A 24,790-nucleotide genomic window follows, 5' to 3' on the forward strand; every position below is an offset into this window, starting at 1 on the left:
TTAGCTACAGGACGTGTTACGTTTTTTAAAAACATTGTCAGACAAATAACATCTATCTTTATGGAACGATTAAATAACACAAACTACCAATTGATTTTTAGGATTCTAGTTGTTCATCCTTCGGGGAACAAAAAGAGCTCTGCAATTTCTTCCTTTGCCCGCACAAAACACAATTCTGAATCCCCCGAATGCGTCCACACCTCAGCAAATTCAGAATCAGCCACGGCTCCCACTGAATGATATCATAGATGTCATTTAAGAATGTAAAGCCAAAACCATTATTCTGTTCCTCTTAAGAGGTAATCCTTCAGAACAAGACTTCTTTAAATGGGCCCATAGGAATTGGGAACCCAGGAATTGAACTATTGAATCCTTTAGAGGACGGGGTAGGGGCTATGTAGCTTGTACATTCTCAGACCCAGATCATGATCATGTGGTTTCACAATATCATTCATGGATTATATGTGGTCAGACCTGTTACATGCAGACCTGGGACTTAGACCTTCACCCAGAATGTATAACCAAATCTAGATATCCCATGTGGGTTGAACTCCCCTTCCTCAACCTTGCCTTGCGTTCCTTCCTACATTATATTGCAGCACAACTGGGGAAGGTGCTCTGGTGTAAACAACACTCAGATAAATGGGCAAGCCTCTGTTATCAGCCAAGAGCATGTATTGAAATGAGCCTTACTAAACCTCTACCCAACTCTATCAATTCCGAGGTCTAGGATTTTAATTCGAATAGCGTATTGTATATCTCAATAAACCAAATGCTTGTTTTTTACTGCTGAGGGAAGGCCACTTAATCTTTGAATCTTCCTTTCGTAAGCCCAAAGCTGCCTCTCACATAGATAAAGCCACAGATGAATCTCTAGCTGAAGCTGTACTACAAAACTCACTTAGGGCCTCCAACCCTCCACACCCTTAACTTTCGCTGGACCCTCACAAGACCCCTCTTGTCCCTAACCCTCCATGTTCACCCCCAACCATTCCCCCTCTATGTCTGAAAAGTTGTCCTTCAAAGATACTGTTCTGAGTGCTCAATCTTGAGCTTCTAAAAGGAAAAAGGAGACCATCCCTTGCAATCTTGGTACTTCAGCTGCCTCCAACCAAGATCAGTCCAATAATTCTAATAGGATGCAGCCTCAACATGATTCCAATGTTCCTATGGATATTAGTCCCCTTGTTGGTCCCAATGTGGGTGATATAACAATGGCATCTCATGATGATTTATTGAAAAATTAGTTTCTTGTGTTACAATCTGATCCAGGTGGATCTTGAAGACCTCAAAAATTCAACCCACTCAGAATCCCCCAAGATTGATATCAATGCATTGAGCTGAAATTTTCTTGGCACAACTTGAAGCTATGCTTGGTCAAAGATTTGATCAAATAGGTGAACCATAGGTTGACCAAAAAGGTTAAATTTGACCATCTTGAAAGTGGTCAACAATGGGTTTCAAATTAAAGATCTCGCCAAGAGATTTCCAACATTGTTCGTTACGTCGAAAATGGAGATTGTATGTGGAAGTTATGTTCGTTTGAAGTTTCCCGAGAAAAGGATTGACCGATTGGACCAATGATGACATCAGCATGATGTCAGTATCCTAGTCAACATCTTCACCCAATCATATAGTGACACGTGGGGTTTAATGGTGATGTGACAGTCAAAATTGATAGGTGGTAGCTAGATGATGATGTCGCAATGTTTGTATCAATAATAACTTGAAACATGTCATAAGTACAATAGAGAAGGAAGTGTCATGTGGCTAATAGAGTTGATCTTCAACTAAAGTAGTCATATTGGGACTTGAACATAGAACCTTCCACTTACAAGTCTGCTACTTTGCCAATGAGCCACATACATGCATTTGATAGTATTTGGCGACATGTTGGTTTTGTCCTTATCCTATAAGACAAAATCCACTACAGGACGAAAATGACCTAGTGGGAGTTGAACCCACAACTACTAAACCCTATTTTCATCCTCAACAAGCTGTGCTAGCAAAATTTTTGGGATTACAAGTGGTGGTTGTTCTATTTACCATGAGATGATGGGTCTATTTATCTTCATTAGCCATAAATGTGCCCAAATTAATATGAGCCATTTAAACATTAATAAATCCAAAAATACAATGGATTTAATTAGGAAAAGAGGTTAATACAAGAGATGTGAGGATATTATATAAAATCAATTGGTTAATCACTAAATTGGGTAAATTTGTAATATATAAAATGAAACTTGATGAGCCTAGGAGGAACAATGAGACTTGGATAAGTCTTTGAAATTCTCGAAAGGAAAGTTTGCGAGAATGCTCTAGAAACTTAAGTGGTCTCATTATATGAGATAAAAGTTGGAATCTTGTTGAGCGTATTACTTATGACTTTATATTGTCATTGTAAAGCATTAATGCACATTGAGTGCGTATGTACAGAGAGAGAGAGAGAAGGGGGGGGGGGGGGGGGGGGGGAGAGAGAGAGAGAGAGAGAGAGAGAGAGATGCAGTTTTATTGCTTAGCAATGTAAAAGTGGCGAAGGAGCTAGGCATGAACATGTTGCTAGCAAGTTCCTGTCATCGTAGTGTGAAAGTGGAAAAAGGTTTGTAACTCCATGGAAGAGCATGGTGATGTAAGACTTTTTACATCATAATAACAACATTGATCTTGCAACTTTGCAGATCTGGAGACGTAGCTAGAGTCTGGTGAACTCTGAAATCAAATCCTTTGTCTCTTGTTCTTTTTGATGCATGTTTTTGTCTACTTAGTTATTTTCCATATTTTTAAGTATTATTTTCTCAGTTCACAAGCAACGTCAGTTACGATCTTTATTAAATTTATATCCCAGTGAATCTTAAAATTGTAAGTGATTCATAACAAGGAGTTTACAGATCACAATCATATGGGGAAGAATGCCTTGACTCAACCCAATGAAGTGCAAAATTCAATCCTAAAACATGTGAGGACTTACCATTCCTGCATGTAAGTTTCATGTCAAACAATATAATAAGAGTAATCAAATAGATGTTCTTATGCTCCAAGAAGTGAAAGTTGCTATTGTTCACTTGGATGCAACACTTGCTTTGATTTGGCTTGAGGCTCATTTTTTGCATAACAATCATATTGACGGTGGTAGTGAGACTACCTTGGGCCTTGCCTTGTGGCTTGCTAAACATATTGTTGTTAGTGGGGTTGACCATATTTGCCACATGAAGGTGGAAGCTCGATTGACCCCCCTCCCCCCTGGGTCACCATCCTTATTAAGGATGTGCTTATAGAATTTTGCTCTATCTATTCTCCTAATTCCCCTTTTGACAAAACCATTCTTTGGGAGTAGATGTACAATAACCTTCCTCCTACTGATTGGGTTTTGGAGGGTGATTTTAATATGGTTGAACACACTTTTGATCGTAGTTGGTTTTCTTTACTCACTTATCAAATCCAAAATTTGAAGCTTGGACCTTACCTAGAAATTCTCTTGATGTCCATGATCCTCTTCTTGGTAAAAGTAGCCTTCAAATGCCTTACTCCAGTATGCTTGGAGCAATCCTCGCATAGGGTTCTTTAGGAAATTGAGTCGATTGGTCAGTTTTACTTCCCTCCTAATTGCCACATCCTCCCCTTTCAAGGTGGTCGGATGGTCTCCCTTGATTTGTCTACCACTCTCTCTAATCACTTTCTCATATTTGTTACCATCTCCCTTTCAAACTCTACCCCAAATTATAAATCAAGACTGTATAGATGGTCTTGTAGATATTTGGAAGGTGGAGCCCCAACCACACATTGATAGATGGATCAGCTAGTGGGAAAACATGACTGCTAAATGTACTTCTTTCCTTCAAGACTATGCGAGGTAGGTTGCAGCTAAATGTCATTAACTTGAGAAAACTCTTAAAGGGAAACTAGAGCATGGACACTCACTTTTAGCTTATTACCCCCATGATAGTTCCATACATCAATCTATGTTGAATGCTGAAAATGTGCTTTGTAAATTGACTACTTATAGAGGCATAGGTGCTCAAATACGTTCTAGCCTCGAATGGATTAAATATGGTGATCAGGGCTCCAAATATTTTGTTCAATACCTTTAACACAAACAAAAAGTTGAATATATCTCTACCATTAAGTCTTTTGATGGGTCACTGCAACACAATCAATACGAGATCATGAAAATCTTTTATGAACACTTAAAAAAAATGTTAATTGATGATTCCAAAGATGGCATTCCCCTCACCATCCTTGAAGAGAATGCTGCAGCCTGTATTCCTAAGAAAATTGATTTTGGTTATAGTAGATTCCTTGATCATCTTCTGAATATTGGGGAGATAGAGGAGGCCCTCTACTCTATTGCACTAAGAAAAAGCTTGAGAATAGATGGGCTACTAGTTGAATTTTACTAAGCTCTTTGTCTTATTGAGCTCTTTGTCAACACCTTGGTGAGGACTTTTACAATGTCTATCTTGAAGGAATTGAAATTGGGTCATTAGGAAACATTATCAATCAAGGGCTAATTAAATTGATTCCCAAAGGTAAGGATGATGACATTGAATGGATGGAGACCCATTACACTTCTCAACACCTCATACAAAATAATTGATAAAGCTTTGTCTCCAAGAATCAAATGTATCACTCAAGAAATTGTTCACCTAGAGAAAAGTGGATTCTTAGCGAGCAGATTTATCTTGGATAACTTGGTGTAAGCTTGGAAAACTATGGAATGGGCTCAACAATCAGCTCAAGATGCTCCAATTATTAAACTAGATTTTGAAAAAGCATACAATCACATTTGATGGCCTTTTATTGTAAAAATGTTAAGATGGTTTGGTTTTGGCCCAAAAATCCTTGATCAAATTAAAATCCTTTTCAAGTATGCTAATGCTAGAGTAGTTGTTAATGGTGTTCTCTCTCTGTAGTTTCCCTTGCAAAAATCTATCTACCAAGGCTGTCCTCTAGCTCCTTTCTTGTATGTTCTCGCTGCTAGTGCATTGCGATATCTCATCCATCATGCTCTTAATATTAAGCTGATTAGAGGAATCACACTTCCAAGGAATGTTACAACTCTTAACTCTCATTTTTTTCATGACAACATGTTCTTCATTCGTAACTCAGCTAAGGAAATGAACAATGTGCTTGATGTTCTGGAGCTTTATTGTGCAATTTCAAGTTCAAAATTATCTATGCATAAAAATGAGTTTTTAATGACAAGACCCAATCAATGCCCTCCATGGATCCCAACTGATTGGAAGGAAGTGAAACATGGTACCATCACAAGATATCTTGGGATACCCTTTGGTGTTGGGGTTTCTCTCAAAGATGTAGAAGTGGTTCTTGGCCAAAATAAAGCATAAACTCCTAAATTGAACCAATACGTTTCTTTCCATGGCTGGAAGAATTCAAGTCACTAATATGATCCTACTGGCTAGCCATGTTTATAATTCCTCTTCCTGGTTACTATCTAAATCATCCTACAATCAGTTAACATAGTTAATTAGAAGCTTCTTGTGGTCTAACTGGGGACATAAGAAAGGTGTACCCATTACATCTTGAAAACATTGTATACAACCAAAAGAAAGACGAGGATTGGGGATTATTGACCCTTACACCCAAGGCATCTGCCTTACTACTAAATGGATAATTAGAGCCCTCAAAGGTGGAGCTCCCATCTGGTTTGTCATTGAATCCAAACTACTACAGTTTGGAGAAGCTCATGGGATGCAGTCAAATAGGGGGACAAACTTTTGCTTGCTCCTTTCTTCAAGACCCATGGCTCAGCTCCATTTAAATCAATTTGGAAAGCTTGGTAGAATACTTAAAATAAATTAGTCTAGTATGATTAGTCCTTGAGAGATGGGTTGAGTTTTGCCTCCTCCTCTATATGATGGAATTGCTTGATTCAACTTGGCAATGCTCCTCTAGCTACTATCAAGATTCTGAATGGAAAACAACTATTCAAAAAGGGCATTCAAAACTTTCGTGATTTATGGGACCTAGTTAACTTTAATTGGAAATCATGGAAGTCCCTTAATTCAAAATTTGGTCTTTTACCCATTCACAAACCTTTGATTTTACAAATTCAACCACTTGTTTTTTATTAGATAAATAGGTTTTACAGGGAACCTGAAACCTGAAAGTTAGTACATAAGAAGGCTGATAATAAGCGTGATAGCCCAGCCAAAAAAGTATAAGTTCAAAGGCTGATAATAAGCATTAAGCCTAGCCAAAGGAAAGAGTACTGAGGAAAGACTAGGAAAAGGAAACAAACAAAGCCACGGCCAAAAGCCAGAACAAAAAGCCAAAAGATAGCAATAAACAAAAGAACAGGCAAGAGTTATTCCTCATTCTTTCGCTCTAGATCCTGCATGACCTGAGCAGCCTCAAAGGCTTGTTGATTCTCATTCGTTTCCATCTATTGTGCACTTTGATTCCCCTGGTCCTGAGCAGGAGTGGAGTTGTCCTTTGTAGGGTCATCCTCTGTTCTGGCCTCGTCCTTGTCATTTCCATCCTCATCATCATGCATTTCTCTGTCTTTGATCCAGCCCATGAGAGAGATGATGTTGTTGTTGATGGAACTTAACAAGGAAAACATCTGATTCGCAAGGTTGTGATTGTAGTTTTTCAGATTGTGTATCCTATGTTCTGCCAGAGTGAGCCTATCAGCCGAATCTGTCCTCCTATTGGCATCCATTCCTTTCCTTATTGCCTCAATGTGTTTCACCTAGTCTTTAACCTCCTCAAGCTTGTGGAAAAGCCATTTCATTGATCTGAAACTATCAATCATGCTGTTGCGAGCATTATTTAAAAGGTTCATCCCTGTCTCCTTGGCTCTATCTGAAATAGCTACAATCGTCGGATCAATTAATTCTTCCAAATTTGTAAATTTCCAAAAGTATTTTAGAATTATATGCTTGAAAGTCTGTGAAATAACATTATGGTGTGGGGAAAGGCCAAGTAGAATAGTTTTCCAATTCCAAACTTGGTGGCAAAGAGCTGGAAAATTGGAGAAATTCAACCACTTGTTCCTCCATAACGTGTTCTGTTGTTGTCCACCCCATGGTAGGATAACTTCATTTTTTTATTGCAAATGACCTAGTAAACAAAGTTTTCGTGCTTTACCACTTAAATCCATCTTGCCCACAGTTTCCTTGTTCAGCCACTTTAATTTTAAATGCCATTGTAATTTTAAGCACTCTAGATGGAATAAACTAAGTGCCCTATTGGTGGATGTCTTTCCTTCATATCTCCCTCTTTGGTTTGTCCTTTTTGTGCCAAAAAAGAGACAATAAAACACGTGTTGTGGTTTCTATCCTCATGCTCAACATCTCTGGTATCAGCTTTTCTCCAATCTTCCAACTCTTTGCCACCAAGTTTGGAATTGGAAAACTGTTCTACTTGGCCTTTCCCGGCACCATAATGTTATTTCACAAACTTTCAAGCATATAATCCTAAAATACTTGTGGAAATTTCATTTCTTAGCAGTTTTTCCCCGCACATTCTATTCCACTCAATTGGAGTGCTCGTGATTTGTGTGAATCTCTCCCCACATCTCACTGTCCTCCAGTCTCATACCCAAAACAATGCAAAGGTCCAATCTTCATAAGTGAGCTGCAAATTCAATTCAATGCATTTGAAGATACCATTATTAGCTTTGATTTCAGGGTTCACAGGACAGCATAAGACAAGCAACTGATATCATTGAAGACTTTGGTTTGGTTTGAAGGCATGTATGTATGAAGAAGAGGGAGAGTTCTTATGTTATACTAGTGAATTGGTTTCTATTATTTCTTAGAAGATGTAATTTGTTTTTATGACAGGGATGTTTCTTTTCATGATCATCAAAATAACCATTCTGTAATAGCCATGCTCAGCTAATATGATTTCTAGAATTTGTGAGATTCAAACTACTATCCAAAGCATTGTATGATTGCTTATTGCAGCTGTATTTATATTGAATATTTCCATATTCAATCTATTTCTAATGAATATTGCAATATTCAATCTATTTCTAATGAATATTGTAGATCTCTGACAGTTCTGACAACAACAAGACAATCAGTGGATGGGCATGGTATGCCATGGTATGACTATGTATTTGGACACTGGAAGAATTCATTGGCTGCACAGACGGCTCCCTGTATGCAAGGGCTCTTCTCGTTAGACAATGCCCTAAAAATGGTGCTGATGAGTTTCTTAAATTGATGACGAAGAAATAGCCTTCAACAGTACACTAAATTTAAATATGATGTTGGAATTCTTTAAAAATAAGGTTTACACTAAATTTAAATGATATCACTTATAGATTGTCAATATGATTATAATTGGATAAACATCACTGGAAGGAGAGAGATATGCTATTTATAATTGTTAATGGTTGACATCACTAGAAGTAGAAGAAAAAGGAAGTTAACTTAGAATAGAGGTAGAATCAGACACATCGAACCCATTGTGAACAATGAAGATTCACACTCAAAACTTAAATGATATCAATAGATTGTACACTATTTTAAATTTTTAATGGTTGACATCACTGGAAGGAGGAAAATTTGACTATTGATTTAGAACAGAGGTAGAATTAGACATAGTGAACCTGTTGTCAACAAAGAAGCCTTATACACTAAATTTAAATGATATCAATAGATTGTGCACTGTTTTAAATTGTTAATGGTTGACATCACTGGAAGTAGCAAAAAATGGTGATTGATTTAGGATATAGGAAGAATCAAACATAATGTTATGCATAAGGTTGGTTGAAGATAAAGGAGAACCCATTGTTTAACAAAGAACATAGAGATCCAAAGAAACACACAAAAACAATATTGAAGCTAAAGCTAATGACACTCAAAAATAATTGAAAGCAACAAAGATGAAATGGAGACATTTAATAGATATTAGAATGCATAAAATTGAAAATAGTGGAGTCGAATTTGAAATGTAGACAAATTCAGTAGATAACAAAACAAAAATTCAAAAGCGGAAAACTAAAAGTGATTAATGCTAAATGCGAATAGACTAAGTGGATAATAGAATACATTGATAATATTAAAGACTGTAAAGCTCGAACACTAAAAATATCAACATAAATTCCAAACTGAAGGAATCTGAATCTGAATCTAAAATCCTGATAGATTCCAAACTTCCAAAGGTACCAAAACATAAAATGCCATAAATATTGAAAAAGTCTTGGCCCAAACAATAGCAACGGAATTGAAGCTTCCAAATATAAGCATGAGTTTACATCTAAGAAGCCGCATTCGTCACGGTTGCCTGGATACGGGTCTGGATTCATTGCGGGTCCAGGTAGGGTCCTTAGTTTGGCCTGTGGGTTCGTCCGAGTCCTTGCTGGAGCAAACCCGGACGAACCCACAGAGAACCCAGGGCTAAAACAACTTTAAAGAGTGTATTTTTAAAATTGTTTTCTTGTGTAACTCTAAAAGGCACTTAATAAAAAATATTTCACTCATCTAGTCTCTTATGTTGAGAAGGAAGATGATGATATAGCAGCATATGGGACTAGTGGAATCAATTTGGGTTCCAATGATGAGGATCAAGATATAGTTGAAGTTGGGGATGAAGCCATTGATCCCTCATTTTATGATGATCCATTTGACCCTTGAAGGGCATTTGATACTATGATTATTGATAAACCACTAAACATTTGTCATCTATCATCATGTTTCAAACTTTATCATTTGATGAACTAGTCTTTGTTTTGCAATTTAGTAATTCAATGTATTATTTGATTATGTTTTGCAATTTAGTAATTCAATGTATAATTTTCTTTAGAATCATGAAGATAGATTAATGAACAAGTATTTAATGTTTATCGTTGACATTTAGCATTGATCAATGATCAAGCAACAATTGTTCGTATTGTGAAATGACTTAATTTTGCAACTACGCATGTTTCTGTGTGTGTGTGTGTGTACTCACGAACCCAAACAGGGAAAAAAAATTGCTCGAACCCACAAACCCGAATAGACAACTTAGACTTTAACATAATTTTTTATGGAAATAATTGAGTTTACAGCAATCAGGTGCCCTTCGCCCTAATCTTATATACTGAATCATTGAGTTTGCTGCAACAAGGTGCCCTTCGCCCTAATCTTATATACTATGTTCAATTTGTTTTTAAGCCATTGAGTTTCTATCTCATTAAAAAGTTCTGCAGTATGGTAAACCTTGGAATCTAACTGAACTTTACCAACTGGACTGCACTGTGACTTTTGCAAGATGATTCAATGCAGTCATTTCAGACTGGGACAGTTTGACGATATATATCATGGTAGGCAACACATTATTATGGGCACTTTTGCAGAAATAAATTTATATCAATAAATTTAATGAAGCTTCAATAATAGAAAACAATTGTGGAGCATAATTATTCTCACCTAAAGGTCAGATATAATAAGAAGGTGATCTCAATAATACATAGGGAAAACATCAAATAATTAATTATAATTATTTCTTTGATATATAAGAGGCTGAAGCTGAGATAGATGGATTCATATTCAAATATAAGCAAAATATGCAAGGTCTAATATCTAACAGATGCTCATAAATCGGCTAAAACCAACCATAGCAAAGGGTAATAAATGCTAATGAATTGGTCTAATAAGTTTGCAGGGAAAGATAATATTTGTTGGGTCTGTAAACTAGCGACTGCATACTGGGGACCAGCCGAGCCAATCCTCTGCTTCCATCATCCACAAATATACACTCTTCGTAAATCTCCTAATCTAAGCTTAGGATTACATGATAAACACAAGAGATGATACATTACCTAAATGCGGGAATGGCAAGAACCTGAAGCTAAAACATCTCCTAGAAGTACAGATAACTTTGCAGTATTTATTATACCCTCATCAGACAATGCCCTCAAAACGATGGCACTGAGTATCTTGAATTGGCAAAGGAGAAGATAAAAAAATTGCCTTATCTCACAACCAAGAAATGGCTTATGATGAGGTGAACAGAGCATCAGGAGGAGGTTGTTGTGAAGTTTTACATCTAGAAGATTTGGGCAAATTATGCTGTTGTGAAGGAGACATTGACAGATACCAATTGCAGTGAATGGTTCAGTGTCTCCAACGAACCCGGTGAGTTTACACCCATAGGATTACTAGAATCACTACCTCTATTACGAGGCAATATTCTTGATGCATAAATAAGAAATATGAGAATTTTTCAATAAAACAAAAATATAATACATAAGCTATAATAATTTAATTAGATATTTTATTATATTTTGATGATTAGTTATTTTTTATTAATAATTAATATACTAAGATTACAATTCAAAAAAAAGGCCGGGGATACAAGATCAATAAATATTTTTTATATCAAAAGTATGTTATTTTTACAATATTTCAGTATAAAATAATTTTCAAAAATATATTGATAATTGTTTTAATCTTACTAAATTCAAAACTAGATTTTTATGGAAGATATTAAAATATTAATTAATATATATATTAAATATTATCATTCACATAAATATGAAAATTAATTTATAAACTACACAACTAATTTGAAATAAAAAATTAACATTCCAAAGTTTAAAGATATATAAATAGGCATGTCATATTTTTTGACATTAAAACTCACAAATCTAAAAGCGAAAAATTAAAATATGCTCAGATTATTTACATTGAAAAACTAAAATCATTGATAAAATCCTTGATTCTCGTAGTTTCTGTCATGTTCAGCAAGTATAGGTAAAAGGAAAGTTGTATAGATCTATGGAGATGTTTGTGACATTTCCTTGTAAGGGTTCAAATATTTGACTATTTAGGGCCTACCATTCAAATTTAGGAGCTCCCTCTCGTAGGGAGATTCAAAAATTGGGAGAATTATAAAGCGGTAAAAAGAAAATTAATGTACATGATAAGGAAATTTGAATATCTAACAAATATAATATTTATTAGTGCTTTCACCTGAACCTGTGCAACGTAGAGTTGATAGTTGTATGAAGTTATTCTCAAATCTTCAATTTTTTGTTACATTATAGAATAATATGTCAACTACCCCTTTTGAATAAATGGCTACAACCTCCTAGAAGCAATAGTATAGGGTAGCATAAATATGACCTTTGCTATCAATAGTGAACTTTGGGGAAGCAATAGTGTAGAGTAGCCAAAATACAACACTTATTATCAATATTATAAGGTAGCATAAAAATGACCTTTGCTAGCAATAGTGAACCTTGGGGAAGCAATAGTGCAGGGTAGCATAAATATGACCTTTGCCATCAAGACTCACATGGTCAAGAAATTAAATTAATAGTTTAAATGTTAATAATTTCTACTATGAAAAATATCTTCTTATAATTTTTAAACTCTTTTTTTGATATCATAAATAGATCTTACAATTCTTTTTATATTTTAAATTTTTTTTATTTGATATTAGAATTAAATGGTGCTTTTTCTAGGCTAAATTGCTAAAAATGAAATCCTTATGAATGAACATGTTCATTGAAGAATTGCCACATGGAGGATGAAAATATAGATGAAGCAGTAGGCATTTGACAATATTACTATGTAAAAATTATAATTGTAGTGAATATTTCCAATAAATCTATTGATTGACAAACAAAAATAAATTTGTGCATCTCTTTAGTTTTTGCACCATGTATATATCCAACCAAGAAAACATATCTTGCCAAAGCATGAGTTCTTCAAATAGCTAATGCATACATATATGTTCACTGAGGATTTCAAGGGGTGGTTAATCGTTCATTTTGGTTGTGCAATTTTCGAAGAAGGTGAGTAGACTTATTTGAGAGATTATGGAGTACAGTTTCATGGTGCTTGTTATTTAACAATCTTGCATGGCCTTCTCTGACAAATTTAATGGAAGGAGGGCTTAGAAGAGACATGTATATCAGTTGAAGGGGAAAATTTTGATTTCAAGATGGAGATATAATAAGGGAAGACAATGTGGATCAAATTGGATAGGAGCAAGAGGCTTGACTATTTAAGAGGATAGTCTCTGATTAGAGATAATAAAACTATACAATTGATATAATTACTTCAATCAATGTGGAGCTGCTAATCACATTACACTCTAACAAATCCAAAGATTTCAATATCTTGTTAAATACACAAATCTTTAGTTGGTACTTTTAAATCACTAGAGATTTAGGTAGAAATCATTGTAATTAAAACACTATTAGCTAAAAATGTTCTAGCCTAGAAACTGATACATTATTGAATATAAGATTTTTTAAAACTATTTTCTCAATAAAAAAAATTGTCTAGTTGGAAGGTAACTAAAATGTGGAGCTAAATGTGACTTAAAGAGAAATCTTGGGATGACATGCTATACTATCTTATGGCTTCAAAAACATTGACAAGTTTATTTCATATAAAAAAACATTGTCCATCTGTTTTGAACCTTTTCTCATTATTTCAAAAGTCTTTTAAATTAACATTTCCTTTTTATATTATAGTTTATGTTATATTATAATTTATCAAATTTGATTCTTTTTTTTGTAAATAAATAATAATTATAGTCAAAACACAACCTATTAAAAGCTCATCCATAGCCATATATTTTATGTTGTGGTTATAAAGTATTTTAATTTTATCAACCATTTTTGTTGTATTATCAACTCCATTAAAGAAAATCTCAAATCCTACAATTTTTAACATCAACAAAAAGAAAACAAACCACTTAAAACTATTGGGTTGTAAAATATGGGCACCTTTAAAAATAGCAAAAAAACCCTAACTTTTCATTAGTAAACTCAAAACTAAATCAGGCTTTTCAATTTGTATTTTATAGTCATGGAAAATCTCTCTCTAAGTATAGTGTAATGGGCTCAAAACCAGCCAAAAATAAAAATCCCAACTTGTCAATTTATGCCATGGAAAATGTCTCTCTAAGTAGAGTATAATGGGCTCAAAACTAGCCAAAAGTAAAAATCCCAACTTGACAATTTATGATTTTCATTTGAGCTTTTCAATTTATTTATACCAATATGAGTATTTAAACTAGCTTATATATATATATTACGCCCAGAGTAATCGTTCTCGAGGCACCTATTTTTATTTAATCCCAAGGTTATTTTATAATTGGGATTTATGAAAAAAAATAGGCGCCTCGAGAACGATTACTCTCGGCGTTATATATATATATAGGTATATATAAGCTAGTAGCAGTCGCGGCGCAACAGATAAATTATTTTTTAATTTTTCTTTTTTTGATCTGGTTAGTATTGATTTATTTTTTTCTTTTTAAATTTAGTTGTATAAACTTACTATAAAATTGTAGTCATATAAACTTAGTATAAAATCATTCTTCAACATTTTTTTTTTAAATTCTATATATATTGCTTATTTGCATCACTTTGATTCAATCTTATTTTAAGGATATTATTAGGTAAATTGTTATATTTAAGAGTAGAGTTATGGTTATGGTTAGGGTTAGAAATAGGGTTAGGGTTAGCATTAAGATTTAAATTAGGGTTAGGTTTACAATTAGAGCTAGAGTTAGGGTCAGGATTAGAGTTACAATTAGAGTTAGAGTTATGGTTAGGGCTAGGGCAAGGGCTATTTTAGGATTATGACTATTTTTAAGGTTAGAGTTAGGGTTAGGTTTAGAATTAGAGTTTTGAATCAGGGTTAAGGTTAGAGTTAGGGTTAAGGTTTTAATGAAGACTAAAGTAAAGGTTAGGGTTAGCATTAATATTTAAATTAGGGTTAGGGTTAGGATTTTAATTAGAATTAGGGTTAGGGTTACAATTAGAGCCAGAGTTAGGGTCAGGATTAGAGTTACAAATAGAGTTAGAGTTGTGGTTAGGGTTATTTTAGGATTATGACTATTGTTAGGGTTAGAGTTAGGGTTAGGTTTAGAATTAGAGTTTTGAATTAGGGTTAAGGTTAGAGTTAGGGTTAGGATTTTTGTCAAGATTAAAGTAAGCGTTAAGGTTAAAGTTAGAGTTTTGAGTTAGGGTTAAGGTTAGAGTTAGAGTTTTGAGTCAGGGTTAAGGTTAGAGTTAGGGTTTTAGTGAAGATTAAACAAAGGGATACGGTTAGGATTAGAGTCTAATTATGGTAGAGTTAGATTTATAGTTAGAATTAGAGTTAGGGGTATGATTGGGTTAAGGATTAGGGTCAGTGTTAGTGTTAGGGTTGGAATTAGAGTTAGGGTCAGGGTTGGAGATAGGTGTATAGAAAGGGTTAGGGTTAGAGTTAGCTTTAGGGTTAAAATAATTTTTAGGGGTAGAGTTAAAGTCCAATTATGGTAGAGTTAGATTTAGGACCACAATTAGAGGTAGAGGTAGGCTTATAGTTAGGGTTAGGGTTAGGGTTGGAGTTACAAAGACATTTAATATTATGATTAGGGTTAAAATAATTGCTAGGATTAGAGTTAAAGTCCAATTATGGTAGAGTTAGATTTAGGGCTACAATTAGAGGTAGGGGGAGGGTTACAATCAGGGTTAGGGTTAGGGTTAGAGTTTCAAAAAGATTAAATATTATGATTAGGGTTAATGTTAGAGTTAGGGTTAACGTTAGAGTTTTGAGTCAACTTTAAGGATAGATTTAGGGTTAGGGCTGGGGCTAATATTAAAGTACAATTATGGTAGAGTTAGATTCGCGGTTAGAGTTTGGGGTATGGTAGGGTTTCGGTTATGGTTATGATTATGGGTGGAGTTAGAGAAAGGGGTAGAGAAAGGATTAGATTTAGGGTTATGGTTAGTGTTAGTTTTACATATTGAGTTAGGGATATGTATAGAGTTACATCAGGGTTAAGGTTAAGATACGAGTTTGAGTCAAGGTTAAGTTTAGAATTAAGGTTAGGGTTAGGGTTAGGGTTTCAGTCAGCATTAAAGTTAGGGTTAGGGTTAGGGTTATATTATAATTATGGTAGAGTTATATTTAGAGTTAGAGTTAGGGGTAGGGGTAGGGTTAGTGTTAGTGTTAGGATTAGATTTAGGGTTAAGGTTAGGGTTAGGATTGGGGTTAGGGTTAGGGTTAGGGTTAGAGATAGGGTCAAGGTTAAGTTTAGCATTACAATTAGGGTTAGAGATAAGGGTACATAAAAGGTTAGGGTAGGGGTTAGGGTTAGGATTAGGTTTATGGTTAGAATCTGAGTTAGGGTTATAGTTTGAGTTAGGGGTAGACAAAGCATTAGAATTATGGTTAGGATTAGAGTTAGGGGAGAAGTAGGACCACGGTCAAAGTTACGGTTATTGTTATGTTTAGAATTACATTTAGGAGGGTAGCTCATTCTCCTTACACATGCCTATTAGCATAATAGAACAATATAAGGATTAAAATGTTCCTTATGTAGTTTTATAACTTTATTAGTTACATTTATAAATATACAATTAATTAATGTTAATTATGCTTAGCATGAATAGTGTACAATGAAGGAGTACTAAACATTATTGAGGTAATGATTACACTTAAAATGAGTATAAAATGAATATTATGCTTTAGAGTGGGTTAATAGTTAGAAATAACACATCAATTTTATACATAATTTAATGATCAACATATTAATGATATATCTCATGTAAAATCTTTAATAATACAAAAACAAAGATCAACAAAAAGCATTTCAAATATTTGGAAGTATAGTTGAGAATAATTTGAGATAAAAAGTTAAATCGTTTATTTATTATTTCGATACATAGATGGAAGGAGAATAATATCTCCTAGTACAATTATCTGGATAAAGTAATAAGTGAAGATTTGAAAAATGTGAAATCATCATATCGACCATGTGTATAGCTCTCCATAATGATGTAAGTACATCACATATTCTTCAGATATTAAAATTGTATTACGACCTTTGTTTGTAATATGATCATCATAGACCTCTTTCATCATGGATGGAAACACATCTACTTTTGTAGATGTGTTGCGTACATATTTGGCAACATCTTCCATCTCCATTATCTCTATCTCTTGTACATGATCAATAGATAAAGCTGCATTCTGAAGTGCTTCTACCATAGTTGTACAACACTGTTTAATTATGCATGCACACTTCTGAAACTCTGTCTCAAAAAAATGATTTGACTGTACAGAAGAAGTTGGGCTAGTGTCGACAATGCTTGATTGTGTATTAGAGGCTTCCATGCCTGAAAAAATGATGGAAAACAATTTAGATAGCATCATCATGAATAGAAAAAGAAGAACAAATGTATACTTAATGAGAGGTATATAAATTTTAAATGAATAATGGTTTTGAAAAAATAGAACAGGTCACTTAGTACAATCAAGTATGGAGAAAATGAATATAAAAACCAAATTGTACTAAAATTTGTAATGAAACTTTGAGTATTGAAACATGGTAATATTATGACCATTCATGGATACTGAAGAATAGACAAACATAGATTTGAAATATCGAGTAGCAATGTATTGGTTGAAAGTCATGAAGCAAAAACATTATGATTTATTTCAATTGGACAATGTCTTTATGATTAGAATTAATATTATAACCTTAATTTGAGGACCCAAGTGATGATCATAGTTAAATTTACAAATTAGAGAATTAGTAAAATGAAATATCAGTCTAATGGAACTTGCAACCATTAAAATGTACAAATAATAAGGTTTTCATGTCAGATTGAGCATATCCAATTATAGTTTTCATTAACTATGGAATATGGAGTATCAATGTGCATAATAAGAATAATAGCATAATAGTTGACGATGATGATCACATAATGTAGTAGAACAAATAAATCTTTGTTATTAAATAATATGTCTAAAAGCATCAATGATTTTCAAGAGTTCTCAGTCTACATTCTTCTACTTTTCTCTTTGAAAGTTGTTTCCCACTTTTCATTTTCTCATAGTGGTCATATGTAAAAGGTGGCATTATCCTCAAACCTTCGAGTGACTTAACATGAGATATGGCCACAAATGTCAATCCTACTCTTTCTCTTGGACCTATGTCAATTGTGGCTTTTGAAAGAGTGAGCCCTTGAGATTTGTGAATAGTCAATGCCCATGCCAACCTTAGTGGTAGTTGGAAGGTCCTACCCCTCTGCAGTGGTGCTATTGGTATTATGTTTGGATGGTGATCATCAAATGGTACTCCAGAGTAATTATCAAATTGAACTGTAACATATGCTGGTGGCTCAGGTGGAGCAGTTCCTAGTTTGTAGACAATATTTCTGATATATCCCAATGATCCATTCACAAGACCAGCTTCTATCCATAGATTTGTAGTCAACATTACTCTTGCATTGTTACTAATCAATAACTCAATATCAAGTTCTTCGCTTGATAATTCTTCATTTCGATTACCATTGCTTGACTTGGTTGCAAGGCTACGTTCAACTGGATGTCTTAAAGAATACAACATCCTCATGTTATGGTTATGAACATTGTCATTTGTAGAGAATAAATGCACTACCTTATCAAAATCATCATTGCTTACAACATCTAACCTTATAGGTGTTCGTGTCATAAGCAAGTTCTAGTCATCTATTTGTGGATTTGCATCTCTGACATTTGTGAGAAGCTGACGAAATCTTTGTTGTTGGATATTTTCTCCATCTTTCCTATATACTTTATCTAGTGTAACCACTATCTTGAATTCCTGCCATAATAACTTTGCCCGCCTATTGCTATCATATGCTGGTTTATCATTAACAGGAGGTAATTGCCCCAAATCACCAATTAAAATAATAGATACACCTGAAAGATAGTTGCAAAATTTTTAGTTATGCACATAAAGTGAAATCAAAAGGTATACATTCTATATGGCTAATCTTAATAAGAATCAGAAGACATTAATAACACCATGTGATGTATGGAAAGGGATACCTCCAAAGCTTATGTGTGCTTTATGCGGGAAGGCTTCTCTAAGTCGACTATCTATATTTTCCAGCATGTTTTGGCCAATGAAGCTCATTTCATCAATCAATATATATTTGATATTTTCCATCTCTTGTTGAAAGCTTGTAAGTCTTGTCCCTTGTAGTTGGGAAAATTCCGTAATTGGAATCTGCAACTTTGAATGAATCGTAGATGCTCCTATATTGAAAGCTGCAACTCCAGTTGGTGCAAGCAATAGAAGAGGAGAAGGATTTGCCATCGATGCCATCTGAAAAGATTGATTGATGGCGCCAATTAGATGAGACTTTCTTGTTCCTACTGTTCCTTGAATTATCATAAATAAAGGATTTCCCACTTGATTGCTATGGTAGTGCTTCAGAATAATGTCAACTGCCTTTTGTTGCTTGTCACTAAGAGTTGTAAAATTGATACACTGTGGAATATCATCATACATAAGACATCCATGCTTTTTCATTTCAGGTATGAAATTTATTGCTCGGATTGTCTCCTCTTCACTTTGATATGCACTACATCAATTTGTATTTCTATCAATATCTCTTCTTCCCAACATGTCAATTTCAGAAACTGGCATATGTTGACCATGATGTAACCCAGATATTATTTCCCACTCATGTTCTGTAGTATTTTCTTGAATGACTCCATTATCTTCTGTCTCTGAATCACTTGAAGGTTCATTATTTTGTGCATGTTCTTGCCTTTGAACATGCCAAGGATTATAATTGAGTGAGGACCAATTTGCTACTATAGTATCATTATCATGACTAATGTCTCTCTTGACATTATGAAAAGGTTTGTATAGTAACAACTCAAACAAAAAAAAGTCTACCCACTTATCAGAATCTCGTGGAGGAATAGAAAAATACCTAGGAAAAACTCTAACAATAATGATTGGTAAATGATCAATTGTGTGTGGCAAGACTTTTGATAACTGTTCAATGTGCTGGGGAAAACTAATGGTATGTCCTTTATACTTATATTGACCGCCAGTTGCATGTGTAACTTGCAATATAGGATTTACACGTGCAATCAACATCTCTTCAACCTGAGTTAAATTTGCAAGCTCTAGTGGTTGACATCCCGGATCCATATTATTTGAAGATGAAAACCTATGAATTCCTGTCTCTTGACGACACCTATTACATATTGGACCCTCACTGGTGCGATATACTTTCATTCCTGCATATGACGCTTGACAAACATAACACATTTTTGGTGTTTTCAAACTATCTATCTGATATCTAAACTACATTTGGAATCTTCTAAATTCAGATTGAAGCATACCATTTGGGTTGGGCATGTTTTCTCTCTCAGCTTCTAATTCATGATTCACATGGATTTGACTTCCATGTTGTGGTGTTTCTGGGACACGTTCTACAGATGGAGACCCTTCATACTCAACATTTAGTTGATTGTTTGCTTCTGTACGACGTTCATGTATGTCACTTGGTTGCACTTCAACATGTTGTACTTTAGATGTTTGTACATCTCGAAGGACCCTCTCAGAAGTACATTGACGATTGTTTCTTTGTACATTTATGTGCTCTCTTTCATCATTCTCTAGTTGTGCAACTGACACTTCAGATCTTCTTCTACCATAACTTTGCTCGTTTCTTTGATTTAATGTTATTCTTTTTTGTTCTCTTTCATTTTCTGTTTGTTGTTGTTGTTGTTGTTGTTGACGTCTATGGTATTCTCTGCGATATTCTCTTTGATATTGCCTTTGGTATTCTCTTCTGGGCTCCTCTGATTCAAAATTTAACCTAGGTCTCACCATAGCTAGTATAAAAATAATATCAGTGATTTACATTCTAATGTGTCAGTATAAAGATTAATGCCTAAAATTTAATATTTGTTCTTTTAAAATTGCATATAAAAAAGAAACATAAATTAAAATAAATATATGGTTATGCAACAAAATTAAAAGTATAAGTCTCATTTTTCTTATTTAAAAATAAATAAATTGGTATTTTAATAAAATATTTGAAAAATGGCGGCATTGCCATCCACTTTTCAAATGTTAATATGTAAAGATTAATTTTAATCTAAATGTAAATTACAAAACTGTTATAATTGAAATAGTAATCTAATTTAGAATGATACTCTAAATCAATATACTACTCTTAATGAAAACATTAGAAATATGTTGAGATATAGTTAACATTATAATAAATTGCTTACTATTATAATATTTAAAAAATGGCGGCATTGCCTTCCGTTCTTTAAAGATTGATGCCTAAAAGTTAATATTTATTATTTAAAAATTGCATGAAAAAAATAAGCATAAATTAAAATAAAATATATGGCTACTCTAATTTTCAAGTAACAAAATTAAAATTATAAAATTAAGTTTTTATAGTTAAAAATAAATAAACTGGCATTTTAATAAAATATTTGAAAAATGGCAGCATTGCCATCCACTTTTCAAATATTAATATGTTATGATTAATTATAATCTAAATGTAAAGTACAAAACTATTTTAAGAAAAATAGTAATCTAATTCAGAATATTAATATACTAATCTTAATAAAAAACTATTATAAATCAAACTACTTTTGCAAATGAAAATAGTAATCATTAAATTTATAATCACTTTTTTTAAAAATAAAATATATTGATATGGCGGCATTGCCATCCATATGAAATATTATGGAAAATAAATACAAGATTAATCTAAAAAATACATTGAAAAATATGAAAAACAATAATGCATGAAACATGCAAATGTAATTTTGTATAGAACAATGTTAAAATTAAGAAATGTCATATAACAAATAAATTACAACTAAATGTAAATAGTGTAACTACTATTCTAAATGGAGATAATAATCAAAATGCAAAATAAAACTTAATAGGGAAATTTTTTTTAACAAAAAGCTTACTTTGCTTTTTGGATCTCCTTGTTGATCTTCAAATGTAAAATGCTTTTCTAAATGATGTATCTCCCTTTCTTCTTCCCAAAAAAGTTTGCTCTACCTCTCAAGAGCAATGAAAGCTTTACTCAAACACTGTCTTCTGCAAATATGTTCTTCTACGAATGAAGAGCAAAAATGAGAGGATATGAGTGTTTTATAATCAGAGAAAAAACTCTTCATCTCCCACGAAAAAACTATTCAATTTCCACTAAAGGAACTCTTCAAATTCCACATCTCCACTCCTCCACTCCTCTACAAAATTCAAATTAATTACTAAAAAATGCCAATAAGACAATATTACACAACGAAATTTTAAAAAAAAGTGTGTCTACATGTCGTTATCTGTTTTTTTCAAAAAAAAAATATTAAAAAAAAAAAACATTAACCTGCCACGTTATATGTTTCGTTGAAAAAAAATATTAAACAATAAAATAAAATGGGGTGACAGGCCATCACCCCCGCCACCCCATGTGGCGTTGTTTTATGTGGCTGCAAGATTGCCTGTCAGCGGTAGTTACTGCCACCTCTGACATGCATGTCAGGGACGACAGTAACTGCCGCTGATAGGCGGTCTTGCTGCCTTACTCCACAGCCCACAGCTGGCATTTTCTTTTTTATTGACATTGTAACTGCCATGCTATGGCTGTATAGAACGCCTCTCGGCGTAATTAGAGTTTTTTTTTTTTTTTTTTTTTATGATTCATGTATTTCATGGAAAAAGAAGTTGCAAAGGGTGAATTAATGAAGGAAAAGGTGATTGCATGGGTCATGAAAGGGTAAGATGAATATGATATGTAACATTAGATGTCGAAGGTGACAACATGAGCATGGAAAGCCTAGTCACAATTTCTCTTCTTCCTCTTCCAACTATAGTTGTTTGCTGGCTGGAATGACATAATTTATCTGTAGTGGGTAACCGAAGACAAGACTGGAAAAAGTTGTCTGTCAGATAGCGTGAGACTAAAATGGTGGGATGTTGCTCCGATGTAAAAGCCTATCAACTAATTATATTAGTCTATAATGTTCACTAACTTCATGCTTCAAGGAATTGAAAAAAAAACATTTATAAGTTGCATGTTCATTATTATTATTTTTAATTGAACATTCATTTCTATAAAATATGATAAATTCATAATTTCTAAAATATAATTAGTAATATTATCATGATTAATTTAGCTGATAGTTTGACAGATAGGTTGTCGGTTGGCTAGAAAAGTTGTGAGTTGGCCGAAAAATTTGTCAGTTTGGCCAGAAAATTGTAAATCCTTCTTGTTGATTATTTACTAGCCAGTTTTTATCTCACTTCACTTTAACTCTTGTTTTGATATTTATCATTTGTCATCTCCATTTTTCACTATTGTTTTTCTTCTTCTATTTATTTAAAAATAATAATTACTTGTGATCTCCACATTAGCTCATGTTGTGATCTCTATGTATTTAACTTTTGATTTTTGAAATTGATTTAGATTTTAGTTTTTATATTATTTAAATTATTTAAATTAGTTTAAATTTTTCTTTAAATTTTTTTTTTCAGTTTCTATAATTTATTTAGTTTGCTATTTTTTCATACTAATTTTTTGTATTTCTGTTATTAATTTTTCATGATAGGTTTTTTGATTGGGTTTTTTAAATGATTTTTTTCATATTTGATAAATTGAATTTAAATAAATAATTATTATTAATCTATTTAAAATGTTTTAGTAAATATTATGTTATTTAAATTGAAAATTATTAATAATCTAATTTGTTCACATATGATTATATTTTAAATCTCCACTTTTAACTATTGTTTCTCTTTTCCTATTTGTTTTTTTAAAAAATACTTGTGATCTCCACATTAGCTCCTATTGCGATCTTTATTTATTTAACTTTTGATTTTTTAAATTAATTTATGGTTTAGTTTTTAAAATTTTAATTAAATTTTTTTTTTATTGGTTTATTTTTCCTTTAAATATTGAATTTTAGTTTCTATAATTTATTTAGTCAATAGAATATTTGTTAGAGACGCCGTTATTTTTTCATATTATTTTGTATTTCTCTTATTAATTTTTCATCAAAGATTTTTTTTAAATGATTTTTTTATCGTATTTGATAAATTGAATTTAAATAAATAATATTTATTAATTTATTTAAAATATTTTAGTAAGTATTATGTTATTTAAATTAATCATTATTAATAATCTGATTTGTTCACATAAGAGTGTATTTTTAAAAATCATTTTATTATCAAGCACCTATTGATTTATCGTTACAAGCACAAAAGTGTACAACTGCTAGTATTAGTCTATTTTGAATTTGATCTTATACATATTAATACTAGTCTATTTTTAATATACAAATTAATATTTTAAGATATTAAAAAAAATTGTATTCTTATAAATTATTAGAGACAAGAAATAATAACCCTAGTTAGACCATAAGAACTTACATTGAACCAAATTGAAAACTAAGCTTTGAAATGTATATGATAAAAATTTGATTTGAAACTATCAGATTAACCCACAAAGATTTAGGTTGTGTTGGAGTTGAAGGAGAATTTAAAAATAAAATTATGAACCATCAATGGTCATGCTTCAGCATAAGTCAAAGGAATAAGCATTCCTTTCATTTACATTCAATTTCCTAAAAATAAATTATTTACCAAACTTCTTACTGACATGTTCATTGTACTTGTATATTATTAACATAGATAGTTTAAACTAGAACAAATATTTTCTACATTTTGGGTAAAATTGTCAAATCTGCACTATCCTAAGCTTTTTCTTTATAATATATGTCTTCATTACTTATGGGATTTTACATTTTTATTCTCACTAGGATTCACATTTATCTAAAATCATTATTCATTTTGTAAAAATGCATTACCATCTTGAATACTTAATCAATGATTAGTTCTTTTCATCACTTGTATTCTTTCAAGTCAAACACTATTATGATAGATTCATAAGTATGTTACATATTTTGAAACATGGGAAGATATTTTCTTTGTGATTTAAGAGCATCTCCTTAACATATGCCAAATAAAGGCATAACAAAGAATTATTAAGTAGATTTCCAACTAA

This window comes from Cupressus sempervirens, chromosome 4, assembly GCF_028749045.1.
Source record: "Cupressus sempervirens isolate cs-2001-9-10 chromosome 4, ASM2874904v1, whole genome shotgun sequence".
NCBI lineage: Eukaryota > Viridiplantae > Streptophyta > Pinopsida > Cupressales > Cupressaceae > Cupressus > Cupressus sempervirens.